Source organism: Wasmannia auropunctata, unplaced genomic scaffold (assembly GCF_000956235.1).
Source record: "Wasmannia auropunctata unplaced genomic scaffold, wasmannia.A_1.0 LD336111.1, whole genome shotgun sequence".
NCBI classification, from domain to species: Eukaryota; Metazoa; Arthropoda; class Insecta; order Hymenoptera; family Formicidae; genus Wasmannia; species Wasmannia auropunctata.
Window position 1 is genome coordinate 4,203,809 of NW_012026779.1, and position 602 is coordinate 4,204,410.

Genomic DNA, 602 nt, shown 5'->3' on the forward strand with positions numbered 1-602 from the left:
TAGCCTTTCTCTTAGTTCTTGCGCGTAATCGTCGTAGGAATATGTTTGTTTTGGCGGTTTTGTCAATGCTGTCGGGAGGGTGGCACGGTGTCCGTACATTAATTCAAACGGTGTCATTCCCGTTGCCGTGTGTGGCGTGGTATTATACGCGAACATCGCGTAGGGTAGCCACTCGTCCCAGTCCGACTGTTCTTCGTTAATGTAATGTCTCAGATATTCCGCGAGAGTACAATGGGATCGTTCGAGCGCCCCGTTGCTTTCCGGGTGATACGCGGTTGTTTGTATTTTTTCTATTTTTAATAGTTTACATACGTTTTTAAATAGTTCGCTTGTGAAATTAGTGCCTTGATCCGTTAGCACCTTTTCGGGTACTCCGTGCTCCGTTATTATTTTCGTGACAAATGCTTTCGCGACCGAAGCCGCCTCCTGATTAGGTAATGGAATCGCTTTGCTGAATTTTGTCAAGCTATCCTGGAATGTGAGCACGTACTTATTCTCTGTATTCGTTACTGTAAGCGGTCCCACTATATCCAGAGCGCATTTCTGGAATGGTTTGTCGGGCGTATCCGTTATTACTAATGGCATTTTTGTTTTACGGCTAA